This window comes from Capsicum annuum, chromosome 5 (assembly GCF_002878395.1).
Source record: "Capsicum annuum cultivar UCD-10X-F1 chromosome 5, UCD10Xv1.1, whole genome shotgun sequence".
NCBI classification, from domain to species: Eukaryota; Viridiplantae; Streptophyta; class Magnoliopsida; order Solanales; family Solanaceae; genus Capsicum; species Capsicum annuum.
Window position 1 is genome coordinate 122,053,058 of NC_061115.1, and position 11,863 is coordinate 122,064,920.

Genomic DNA, 11,863 nt, shown 5'->3' on the forward strand with positions numbered 1-11,863 from the left:
TGGTTGGCTAAATGGGTCATAGTCTCTAAAAACATAAACTTGAATTATGTTTGAATAAAAAAGGGTGTGTATAAGGATAGTAATGAGGAATGATTGGTTTATAAATTCTTTGGTGACCATAAATGAACTTTCATCGTGTTGTGAACTAAGGCCTTGCGCCTATCTATATGATTAATGGTTAATTTGGGTCGGCAAAGACCCTGTGGTTGTCTATGGTGTTAATATGTAGCCTTGGTGACTAGAATTACTTAATTGGGTTCGAGTTCTTATGTGTTGAATGGTATAGATGTTGATGTGTGATTAAGGAAGGATAGAGTCCAAATGATGATTGTTGATGATGTAAGACATATGTTGGCTTATGGTCTGAGTCCACTTACTATAGGAGGTGAGTAGGTTTGTTATCTGAGTCCACTCACCATGGGAGTTTGTTTGTGGTCCAAGTCCACTTACCATATGAGGTGTATTGGTTAGTTGTCCAAGTCTATTTACCATATGAGGGTACTAGTGTGTGGTCCAAGTCCACTTACCATATAAGGCATATTGGTTTGTGGTCCAAGTCCACTTACTAAATGAGGCATGTTGGTTTATGGTCCAAGTCCACTTACCATACAAGGCATGTTAGATTTTGGTCCAAGTCCACTTACCATGTGAGGTACGTCGGTACGTGGCTTGTGTCCACTTACCATAAGAGGCATGTTGGTTTGTGGTTTGTGTCAACCTATCATATAAGATATGTTGGTTCGAGGTCCGTGTCCTCTTGCCTATTGTAACTTAGAAACTCTATATGGCTAAAATGTAAGGGTGGAAGGTTGGGAAGTCCTTTGTTCCATGTCTCATGAACGAATAATTCGAGATTGCATGTTATGACTTGTTCATGGTTTGGCACGTTATATAACTACATGTACATGTATCTTCATATATGACTATACTTATGCAAATGTGATCGTGTATGATGGTTTGACATGGATTATAACAAATGTACTATTTTATAATTATTATTGGGTTACATGCTAGCACTCCAACTGTTAATCATCTCTGGACGCTATGTCCACATGCGACATAGGGGCCGGAGCTTCATCTTTTTTTCCTGCACAATGACCAAGTGTTCGAGCAGATCGTGTGTGACATTAAAGTGGTAAGCTTACATTCTTTTCAAGGAACATATTTCATAGTCTCTTTACCTTATGTTTTAGATATGATGTTGGCTATTGTCGAGGGCATGTCCCGACATATGTTCATATATTTAGCCTTTGGATTTGTATAAAGGTATTGTGGATGACTGTGGATTGGGTATATTGGCTGGTCTATTGACATTAATAAAGTTCTATATATAGTTTAAGTTTTGACTATTAGCCTAATGTTTCCACCATTTTATAACAAGTCAGGATTCCCCGACCCTTGTGTTTGTCGTGATGATGATTAGGTTGGGTAATAGGGGCAACCTCTATTTCATGTAGGCTTGAGGTTCCCCGATGATGTGGACCAATTTTGGGGTGTGTCAAGTTGGTATCAGAGCCTAGGTTCATGGTCAGTTGGGTATCCACAATACTGTGTCGAGTAGAGTTTCTTTTATGGGTGTGAAGCGCGCCACACTTATAAAGAGGGGCTATGAGACATTTTAGGAAATGTTTTCCTTTCTTGTGTTTCAATATCAAGCTATAGAGTCTAAGATCTTCGATTCCTCTGATTTTTGTTTGCTATCTTTCAAATCATGCCTCTAAGGAGATCTGATACTCAGGTAAACTCTTCATTCCCGATTGGGGACAATGTGGACAGAGCTCATCCAATTTCTAGGGTTCAGATATGATATAGATTTACAGAATCTGACCATCCTCATGGGGTTCCACCTATCCCCACCAACCCTACTTATAAGAGTGACACTCCTCCTCGGTCCCTTCAAGGGAATGCTTCTAGTGCTGAGTTTTGTCACTCTATCAACCTCTTGACCCAATTGGTAGCTTCTCCATTCGGGCTTGGTGTTTCTTTTACTACATCCTCTAAGGACAGAAGAGTTGGACAATTCATGAAGCTTCACCCTTGTCATGCCCAAAATCCTATTGGGATGGACAGGCACCTGTAGCCAAAGCGGCCTGGGAGAATAAACTCATAACCCTGTACTTTTCATACATGTAACTAAGACATTCATAGGTCCTACTAGTATGGATACGATGCATTGATAAAAAATAAACCATGTAAGTAAGTTCAAACCAACATATACAAGACTTGGCCATTGGGGCCCTAACGTTAAAAGAACACAATGCTACCACACTTAACTTTACATTAGTCTGCAAAGCCTCTAAAAGACACATGGACTTAGTTAAGGTCGTGACAAACCCCGATCTTACTAATAACTATTAGACAATACCAAAATACATATAACAGACTCGGAAAGCTCCGAATGAACTTGGAGCTCACCAATAGCCGATGGATGTCCTATGCTCCTACTGGGGTGGCCTACTAGCTGGAGTACTTGTACCTGTAGCAAGAAACATAGTGTCCCCCCACGAGGGATGTCAATACAAGGAGTGTACTGAGTATGTATGGCATTAAGTGACTATAAACAAGACAAGAACTCAACAAAATTAGCTATCAATATACTTATAAAGATAAGGATAGAATACCAACTTTGCTTGTACTTATGGGATCATGTACATTGCATCCTTTACTTTGTTTTATTCCTCTTTACTTTATAAAATTATAAGTCTTGATGCAAATGACCAGCTGATCAGTGGTAAAAGAGGATGACCCATGCTAGGCATTTTAACCCCTGGGGTACGCTCCTCACAAATAGGCAAATCAGGATCGACCCATACTAGGCTTTACTTTCACCCCTGGGATACCAACCATAATATTGGGATCGACCTATGCAGGTGTTTCTTCCACCCTTGGGATACCACCCAAGAATATATAGAATCACTTCAGATCATTCTTTTCATCTTTAAAGTTGTTGTTTTGGTGGTCATGAATTAGATTTGGAACTTTGGACCAGTAGCAAAAGGTATACAAATACGCACTAGATGCAGTAGCAATGAGGTAGGATGCAACAGTAATAGGAATATAACACATAGGCTTTTAACTAACACCATAGGTAATGTTGACTAAGAGAACAACTCATAAAGCTTATTGCTGAAAACACCTACATCATACTAGTATTTAGAAGGGAAAATGGACAGATCTAGTAACGAACACATCTTCAGGAGCTTTAACAACTTGACAAGTTAGAATAAGGTTTCTAGCCACCTTGGAGGCCGTACTCTGCATTTTAGTATAATTTGAAAGGAAGAATGCTTAGGAAGCTTACTTTGTAACAAAGGAGTTAGATTCATGCCAAAGAGTATAGGATTGATGTACTATACATACCTTGCTGCACAACTAATCATACTCTTACTTAACGTCCTCCCTTTTAGATTACTAATCTACAATAGCATAAAACTAGTATTAGTAGCTAATTAACACATTCACACCATTAAAACTTGCCAAAACAGTAATCGGGTAGTAACCCACAATTAACTAATCCAAGGGTGTTCTTTCAACCTCGTTCTTCTCCAATTACATTCGCATGCAATGTCACTTCTTATAAGATCCCGCTTAACGTTTTTATATTTATTGTACTCTAAAAATAGTATATCAAGCGGTGTGGGCAGTAAACTTACACGACATTCAATTTGGTAGTGTACCACTATACCCTTCTTCTACCTTTCAATGAAAACTATTTACACCTTTCCCCCAACATCAACCAAGCAGCCCCCAACATATATACATAAAACAAATCTAAAATATCCCCAAATATCCCTTAACATGGCAACCAAAAATTGAACTCACCATCCCTTGGGTTCTTAGCAGCAATATATACATAATCCTCTACTAACACACGTATATAGGAAAAGGAAAAAATGGACAGTAGCCATACCTTAATTTCTATGGCAGTTTATTCTCTAATGTATACCTTTTAAATATCTTGATTCCTTTAGCTTGAAAGAAAGGTAAATCCCAAGAACCCTAGTGGAAATATAGGGTTATTGTATAGCTAAGAGAGAAAACCTAGAAAGCTGATTTTTTGTTTAAGTTAAAATGAGCTTAAGAAGCTGGTTTTAATCCCTTTAGAAAGAGCAGATCTTGGCCGACTTTATAGGCCATTTTTTGGTCCATAATTTGTCAAGTAGATGATTTACCTACTTTCCCATTATATTGGGCCTTTGAGGATCAAAAATTATTGGGCCTTGGCTGCCCATTCTTCTCCTTTTCTCTTCTTTAATTTGGCCCAGAATTAATTTAAGTAGGTGGTAGTGTATTTGGCCCAATAAACTGGTCAAGGGATCCTTAATAGGTGATCCACCTACTTAGTTCTTAGGTTGGTCAAAATATCAAAGTAGATGATGCACCTACTTACTTTATTCAAGTCAAAAATAGGACTTTAATGTATTAGTCTTTTGGGACAGATTTGGTATTTGGAAGATCATTCTTTTCAACAATTATTTTACTTAGTTTGGGGCCTTAAATTAGCCCATTAATGTAGGCCCTAAATCTGGTCCATTGGTAACTTGATCCACATGACTCAAGTAGGTGACTAACTTACTAGCTTAAATAAGCCAAGCAAGCACCTTAATATTTTATTCCCTTTTAAGATCATAATACTTTTAGTTAAACTTAAAACTTATGTACACTGGGTCACTTCATCCTTTTGACTCAAATACTTACTTACGGGCCTAAGTTTAAATACTCTTGTCGATGATAACTTGATCGTGTCGTGCTTTAATATATGAGGGAATCCCGAGCCCATTGCTTATCCTGTAAGTCTATATCACATAGGATACCGCGCCCATTGCCTATCCCATAAGTCTATATCAAGTGCCGCATAAGTAGAACTAGTACATGCAGAATATAGGGTGTTACAGCCCCCTCCCCCCCCCCCCCCCAGAAACATTCATCCTTGAATGCTAGCATAACTTTCTAGCCTAAATGAATGTAAGACTAAGTTTAAGCTCTCTGTTATCCACATAATAGTTACATATTTATACTTACTTGTTAATGCCCTATATCAGCATCCCTAGACCTTATCTTTGGATTCAAATAAATGAGGGTACTTTGACTTCATTGCTTCTTCGGCTTAACATGTTATTTCTTCTACTTGTGGGATCCTCCAAAGCACTTTTACCGAAGCTACTTCTTTATTTCTTAAATTTTTAACTTGTCGATCTAGTATAGTAGTAGGTACTTCTTCAGAGAAGAGTTCTTTCATAACCTGTACATCTTTTATAGGAGTAATATGAGATGGATCTCCTAGGTACTTTTGAAGCATGGAAACATGAAACACCGGATACACCATTGAAAGCTCGTGGGGTAGGTCTAACTTATATGCCACTTGGCCAAATATTTGAATAATTTTATATGTCCCTATATAGTGGGGACTTATTTTTCCCTTTTTACCAAACCTCATTACCCATTTCATTGGTGACACCTTCAAGAAAACCCAATCTCCTTTAGAAAACTATAAACTTCTTCTTCTAATAGCTGCATATGATTTATCTCAGCTTTGAGCTATTTGTAACCGTTGTTGTATCACCTTAAATTTTTTTATAGCTTAATGAACAAGATCTGGCCCAAATAAAGTAGCTTCACCCACTTCAAACCACCTAATTGATGATCTACACTTTCTGCCGTAGAAAGCTTCATACGGTGCCATTTTGATACTCGAGCGATAACTATTGTTGTATGAAAACTCAATAAGTGGAGAATGATCATCCTAACTACCTTTGAAGTCAAATACACAAGCTCGCAACATATCCTATAGTGTTTGGATTGTACATTCTGCCTGGCCATCCATTTGAGGGTGAAATTTTATGCTTAAACTCACTTACATTCCCAAACTCTTTTAGAATGACCTTGAAAAATGTGTGGTAAATTTATCTCCCCTATCAAATATAATAGAGATTGGGACTACATGTAGCCGAACGATCTCTTTAATATATAATTTTGCGTACTCTTCAGTCGTGTAAGTAGTCTTAACTGGTAGGAAGTGTGTTGATTTAGTGAGTCTATCAACTATTACCCATATAAAATCAAACTTTCGAGAGGAATAAGGTAAACCAGTGATGAAATCTATGTTGATCATATCCCACTTCTAAGTAAGGAACTCCATAAGCTCCATATAACCTCCTGGATTTTGGTGTTCTACCTTAATTTGTTGACAATTTAGACATTCAGCTATAAATTCTGCAATATTCTTCTTCATGTCACCCCACCAATACACCTCTTTCAAATCATGATACATTTTAGTTGAACCAGGATGAATAGAATATCTTGAATGATGTGCCTCTATCATAATCCATTTACTTAGCCTATCTATATTAGGTACGTACAATCTGTTTTAGCACTGAAGTATTCTCTCTTCGGTAAGCTCAAATGCCTTTGTCTTACCTTGTTGTACATTCTTCTTAAGTTGTAAATGAATAGGATCTATGTATTACTTCTGTTTAACTTTGGCTACAAATGAGGATTCTGCTGTATTTTGCACAATAACGCCTTTGTCTGAAAATTCAAGAAGGCGAACTCCCAAGATAGCTAATTGGTGTAGATCTTTAGTTATCCCTATCATTTTTGCGGGATGCCTATAATTACTTGTCATCGCCTTACGACTTAGCGCATAGGCTACCACATTGGATTTCCTTAGATAATATAAGATAACATCATCATACTCTTTTAATTTTTAACAATTCAAGCAACCTCCACTGCCGCAAATTTAGGTCCCTCTGGTTAAAGAAGTACTGTAGACTCTTATGGTCAGTATATATATCAACATGAACCCCATACAAGTAGTGGAGCCATATTTTTAAAGAAAATATAAATGTTGCTAGATCAACATCATGTGTTTGATAATTCTTCTCATGTGGCCGCAACTTTCTTTAGGCATAATCTATTACTTTACCATGTTGCATCAAAAGATATCCTAAGACAACTCTTGAATCATCACAATATACTGCATAGACTTCTGTGCCTTCTGAAAGTACCAATATCGGTTTAGAAGTCAACTTATTCTTTAGATCTTGAAAACTTCTTTCACATGTTTCATCCAATTGAAACTTGGCTTCTTTATGTGTTATCTTTGTTAGAGGTGCAGAAATGGAAGAAAACCCCTCAACAAAACTTCTATAATAACCTACCAAACCTAGAAAACTATGAACCTCAGTAGGCATTGTGGGTCTTGGCCAGTTCTTCAATGCCTCTATCTTTTGAGAAAAAACTCTTATTCCTTCATCGGATACAATATGACCCAAGAATGCTACTGATTTTAACCAAAACTAACACTTGGAGAACTTCACATACAACTTACGATAGCAAAGAATTTAAAACACCTGTCACAAATTATTAGCATGGTTTTTTTCCAATCTTGAATACACCAGAATAAAATCTATAAATACGATAACAAATACATCTAAGAATGGCTTAAACACTCTATTCATCAAATCAATGAAAGCTACTGGTTCTTTAGTTAGCCTAGATGACATAACTAAAACCTCAAAATGACCATATTAAGTTCAAAAAGCAATTTTAGGTATCTATTTCTCCGTCACTCTCAGTTGGTGATAACCTGACCTCATGTCGATCTTTGAGAAGCACTTAGCACCTTGTAACTGATCAAACAAATTATCAACTCTAGGAAGGGGATATTTTTTCTTAAATTATCACCTTATTTAATTGTCGGTAATCAATACACATTCTTAACGTTCCATCTTTCTTTCGTACAAATAACACAGGTGCGCCCCAATGAGAAATACTAGGCCTAATGAAACCCTTTTTTGACAAATCTTTTAATTGTTCCTTCAATTCACATAATTCTTCAGGGGTCATTCTATACGGGGGAATAGAAATCAATTGAGTACCTGGGATCATATCAATACCAAACTCTACTTCTCTTTCTAGAGGTAAACCCGTAATCTCTTCAGGAAATACGTCAAGAAATTCAATTACTACTGAGATGGATTAAAGAGTCGGTGACACCACCTTTATATCTTTCACCCTTACTAGATAACATATATATCCTCTAGACATCATCTTTTTTTCCTTAATATAAGAAATAAACTTACCCCTTGGTGCCCCAATATTACCCCTCCACTCAAGGACTATTTCCTTTAAAAAATGGAAATGCACCCTCTTGGCTCGGCAATCCACTATGGCATAACAAGAAGACAACCAACCCATACCCATTATAACATCAAAATCTACCATTTATAGCACCACAAGGTCAATAATGTATCACGATCCCAAATAGTTACTATGCAATTTTGATAAACTCTTCTAGCTATAATAGACTTGCCAAGTAGTGTAGACACCTTGAATGGATTAGCTAGTGAGTCTGGTGTTTTATTAAACTTTACAGTAATTAATGGAGTTACATATGATAATGTAGAGCCCAGATCAATTAATGTGTATACCTTATGTGAAAAGACGTCAGGAGAAGCCTCCAAATTTTGTCGACCCGCTAGAGCATATGTACGATTCTGAACACCACTAGAACTAGCTCCCTTAACATCTCTACCACGGCCAGTAGGCATCTACTGACCCCTATCAAAATAAGAACCAAGGATAATGATGCAACAGTAGATCCAGTAGGTCGTGCCATACTAGCCATCCCCCTTTTTGGGCAATCTCTCATTATGTGTCCCATTTTTCCACACCAGTAACCAGAATATTTCCCAAACCTACATACACCTAAAAGATTTCTTCCACAATTCTTACAAATCTGTTTAGGAGGTCTTGATTGGATTGTACTTCCCTACTCTCGATGCCCTGCTACTAGTGAACCTTGACTCTCACTTCTTTGCCCGAATTGACTTCCACTAAACCCCTGGGATTATGGTAGAGGACTTATTGTGTAGTATAATGGTGATGGTATAGGGGGTCTATTGAAAAATCAAGGCTTGAATTCACTTTGAGATAGAGAAAATTTTCCCATAGATCTAGCCCTCTTGGAATGCTCTCTCTCCAGCTCTTGTGTCCTTCTTTGCCTTTGATCCTCCATTTTTTGTGCAAAAGCTTGTATTCTTGTTATATCTATGTCTTTATTCAAGGCATCAATAGTACAATCTCTAGCCAAATATGGGCCAAATATATCGACATATCGATGAACTTTATCCTCCATAGTAGCCACCATATTTGGAGCATACCTGGCTAAATAATTAATTAAAGATTGTGCTACCTCACACTCATGTACCCTTGGTGAAGGTTTAACAATTGATCTTCACGAGTCTCTCAAATCTCAAATGGAAAATAATGATCAAAAACTTTTGTTTTGAACGCTTCCCAACTAGCTGAAGTTGCACCTATACCCCTTGATTTTTTCTAATCTTTATACCACAATATAGCTACCCCTTTAATTGAAATGCTGCTAACTCAACTATTGTATTACCATATACATGTATAACATCTAAATCCCTTTTGATATGATCAATAAAGTCTTGTGGATCTTCATTAGGATCTAACCAGTGAATTGAGGAGGGTCCAATTTAAGGAAATCCTATGTCCATAGACTAGATGCCCTATCTACACCACCAGTACCGATAGTTGGAGCAGCTTCTCCTTGACCTTGTCCAGCAACTATACGTGTTAATAATTGTACCACATTTCTCAAATCTTACTCAGTAGCATTAACAGGTGACTTTAGAGTCACTCCTCTCCTCCTCAGATCTTTTTGAGATGGAGGAATAGAAGAAGTCCAAGATACAAACTCACATTGAGCCTCACTTTGATCAGCATGTCTAGGTGGTGTTTAACTTGTCCCTTCTACGGCAGCCATATCTACTTTATTACTCGTACTCCTTCTTGTGATGGTATCTATGCTATATTGAGAAAAAAAATATTTAAGGTTAAATACAAATCAGCCTAAATTATGGCACTATAGCACGATCTAAGGAATGAAGAAAAAAAAACAACTCCAAAATGCCTCATAGCCTCCTACTTAGAGATGTGGTACACAGCACATCCATAAGCAAGACTCTACATAGATAACTTTACAAATGACTCCCTAAGATAACCTATTCTGATACCACTTTTATCATGCCATAAATCCTATTGGGACGGATAGGCACCTGCAGCTGTAGCGGCCTGGGAGAGCTAATTCGTAACCCTGTACTTTTCGTGCATGTAACTATGATATTCAAAGGTCCTAGTAGTATGGATATGATGCATTGATAAAAAATATACCGCGTAAGTAAGTCCAAACCTACATATATACAAGACTTCGCCATTAGGGCCACAGCATTAAAAGAACACAATGCTAGCACACTTAACTTTATATTAGTCTGCAAAGCCTCTAAAAGACACATTGACTTAGTTAAGGTTGGGACAAACCTACACCTTTCTCATAACTATTAGACAATACCAAAATACATATAAAAAACTCGAGAACCTCCAAATCAACTTGGAGCTCACCAATAGCCGTTGGATGTCCTGTGCTCTTACTGGGGTGGCCTACTAGCTGGAGTACTTGTACCTAGAACATGAAACATAGTTTCCCCCCACGAGCGATGTCAATAAAAGGAGTGTACTAAGTATGTACAACATGAAGTGACTATAAATAAGACAAGAACTCAACAAAATCAATTATCAATATATAACTATAAAGAGAAGGATAGAATACCAACTTTCCTTCTACTAATGGGATTATGTACTTTACATCCTTTACTTTGTTTTATTCCTCTTTAATTTATAAAATTATAAGGCTTGATGCAAATGGAAAGCTGATCAGTGGTAAAAGAGGATGAGCCATGCAAGGCATTTTAACCCCTGGGATACAGTCCTCACAAGTAGACAAATCAGGATCAATCCTTGTTAGCCTTTCTTTTCACCCCTGGGATACCACCCATAATGTTGGGATCGACCCATGCAGGTGTTTCTTCCACCCCTGTGATACCACCCAAGAATATATAGAATCACTTCAAATCATTCTTTTTATCTTTAAAATTGTTGTTTTGGTGGTCATGAATTAGATTTGGAACTTTTGACCAGTAGCAAAAGGTATATAAATACGCACTAGATGCAGTAGCAATGAGGTAGGATACAAAAGTAATAGGAATATAATACATAGGCTCTTAACTAACACCATAGGTCATGTTGACTAAGAGAACAACTCATAAAGCTTATTGTTGAAAACACCTATATCATACTAGTATTTAGAAGGGAAGATGGACAAATCTAGTAACAAACACATCTTCAGGAGCTTTAACAACTTAACAAGTTAGAATAAGGTTGTTATCCACCTTGGAGGCTGGACTCTGCATTTAAATATAATTTTAAAGGAAGAACACTTACGAAGCTTACTTTGTAAAAAAGGAGTTAGGTTTATGCCAAAGAGTATAGGATTGATGAACCATACAAACTTTGTTACACAACTGATCATACTCTTACTTAACATCCTCCCTTTTATATTAGTAATCTATAATAGTATAAAACTAGTATTAGTAGCTAATTAACACATTCACGCCATTAAAACTTGCCAAAACAGTAACCGGGTAATAACCCACAATTAACTAATCCAAGGGTATTCTTTCAACCTCGTTCTTCTCCAATTACTTTCACATGCAATGTAACTTCTTATAAGATCCCCCTTAATGGTTTTGTATTTATTGTACTCTAAAAATAGTATATCAAGCACTGTGGGAAATAAACTTATGCAACGTTCAATTCGGTGGTGTACCACTATACCCTTCTTATACCTTTTAATGAAAACTATTTACACCTTTCCCCCAATATCAACCAAGCTTCCCCCAATATATAGACATAAAAAAGATCCAAAAAAGCCCCAAATATCCCTTAATATAGCAACCAGAAATTGAACTCTCCATCCCTTGGGTTTTTAAAAGCAATA